This window comes from Chrysochloris asiatica, unplaced genomic scaffold (assembly GCF_000296735.1).
Source record: "Chrysochloris asiatica unplaced genomic scaffold, ChrAsi1.0 scaffold00512, whole genome shotgun sequence".
Lineage (NCBI taxonomy): Eukaryota > Metazoa > Chordata > Mammalia > Afrosoricida > Chrysochloridae > Chrysochloris > Chrysochloris asiatica.
This window is the reverse complement of record NW_006409030.1, coordinates 531575-534305: the sequence shown is the minus strand read 5'-3', so window position 1 is coordinate 534305 and position 2731 is coordinate 531575.

The window sequence follows — 2731 nt, the reverse complement described above, 5'->3', positions numbered from 1 at the left end:
ATAAGAATGTTGTTTATTGGTCCAGCGGTGAGGATTTTTGTTTTCTTTACATTGAGATGCAATCCATATGGAAGGCTGTAGTCTTTGATCTTCATCAGTAAGTATTTTAAGTCCTCTTCACTTTCAGCTAGCAAAGTTGTATCAGCTGCATATCACATGTTGTTAATGAGTCTTCCTCTAATCCTGATGCCACATTTTCTTCATATAACCCATCTTTTTGGTACTTCATGGATGAAACTGACTGTGTCAATTAAGATTGTATGGCTGGAAATGATGGTGAAGTTAATGGATCATTATATTGTTTTTTCATTGTTGTTAATGGTTATTCTGTTGATACCTAATATAAAAATGACTTGTGCAAAGGGTGAAGACCATATATTCCCTTCATTATTAACTCTGTTTTTTGTTGTTGTTGTTGTTTTTTTCCCTAATGACCATGTAGACATCATATTCCTCTTTACATTACTCTTAGTTGTGGAAAAGTGCTTCAGTATAGGAGTTGGGCTGTTTATCAACTAACTCCTCTTAGCTCTTGTGCTCATCATTTTTAATACTCAATATATTCCAAGTTCGTTAGACAGCTTCAGGCTTTAATGATTAGTGACAGTTCAAGTAATTTAACTCTTTTTCATGGCCTCCGGTTTACTCATGACTTCTGTTTCTAATGTTTTCTGTGTATTGCTTTCTCTAGGTACACATTTGTGATCAACTTCAGATTCTCCCTTAGATTTTTACATTCCAGATTCCCAGCATAAATGATTGTTATTGATTTAGCTAGCAACTTGACTTATTTGAACAAATATGTTATACAAAATCAGTTCAGTTGCTACTGAGGAGAAAGAGGTTGACTTTCTGTGGGGTTACACGGCAAGTCTACCTTTTAAGTTCTGAAAATACACAAAAAGCAGAATATACTTTTCCTTGATATAAACACAGATGTAAAATCTTGCATTATAAATAGCAGCTACCACAATTGAATATTTGGTATGTTTTATGCTCTAAACTGAGTGTATCATACAATTTTAAGCATCATAACAGTTCCAAGACAAATTATTATTACAAATAAGGAGGTATAGACTCAGAAAATTGCATACCATGTCCAGGGATATAATAGCAGTAAGTACAAGATCAAGGGTTTGAACTTATTTTGTATGATGAAAATTCTAATTTACTTGTGGTTCAAACTCACCAACCACTTCTCAGAAACCCTATACAGGAACACTATGAGTCAGAACTGACTCAATAATGCTTAACAACAATAAAACTATATTGGAAGTTATTGAAAAGGAACAGAGATAAGAAAAGTTGGCTATGCTTCTACTGATTTGCTGGATATATTATTTGAAGTTGTTTATTGTATATGTTTTTTCATCTGGAAAAGTTTATTGTGGTCAGGAATTGATACTGTTTTTCTTCAAAACAGAATCAATATAAGTATGATAAGTTGTATGTACAATTCCCATTACCTTTCCCTGCACAAAGTAAGCACTCAGTACATTGTTATTATTGATGATGTTAATCTATTACCTCCAGTAAATTTCCAAGATGCATAGAAAATGACCTGTTAATTTTAAAGTCAAAACACACAGCTGCAACTATTCCCATTTAAGTTGTCTTGTTTCCAATGGTTTGTTTCTTTGCTTTGATCATCTTTCTTTTCTGTTTCTTAGACTAGTTTCTCAAGCATATATAGTTAAATTGTGTGAATCTCCTTGAAATGATAACTGAGGTGACGAACAAGGATTCTATAGAGTGCTTGTTGGCGCAAAAGTACTTATATCCCTAAGTATGACCTTGAATAAGAATGTCAAAACAAGCTGCTTGTATGGTGTGAAATACATATTTAATTATTCATTAATCCCAAAATTGTTGATTGATACTTGCCATTTTCTAGACGCTTGTTGTTGTTATTAAGTGCCGTCGAGTCGGTTTCGACACATAGCGACCCTGTACAGGGTTTCCGAGGGTGTAAATCTTTACGGGAGTAGAAAGACTGATCTTTCTCCCACGGAGCAGCTGGTAGTTTCAAACCGCTGACCTTAAGGTTCACAACCCGATTTGTAACCACTACTCTTCTAGACGCTAGGAATACATTAATACACTAACAACTATTCTCTTGTTTTAATGTGAAATCTTATTGGATTCTGTTGCAAGTAGTCCTCAGATTTACTTTGAAAACAAGCTGACTTATTTGATAATTATTATTCTAGTTAATCATTTCTCTACATGGTGTCAGCAGTGGAAACTCATCACTAGTGATTCAGGAATTGAAAATTCCATAATAAATAGCATACTATAGGAGATCTATAACATTTCTTCCTTACAATAGTTAGAAAAAAATTGTAATATGTTTGCTCACATGCAAAACAAGAAAACTCATAATAAAAAAATGAAAATTAAGAACCATGTACAGCAGGCTCTAATGTGGGTATTTTTGCGATTTGAAGACTGCTGGTAATTCACATAAATAGGCTTGTCTTTATCCTAATGATCTGTGTCTAGTTTCAAAGGTTTAGACTTTTTAGAAAGGGTATATAATTAAAGCCTGGGGAACAAGTCAACATATTTATCCAAGCATTACAGGGTTTTAGAATATGTTAAGACTCAAAATGATTCAATATTGAAATATCATTGCTGTGTTACTTAAAATATGAGCTATTTTTTTGAAATATGCCCAGGGCAACATTTTTTAAAGCAATTCTTCTTGATTCTGGATTTTGCATCAAGGTTT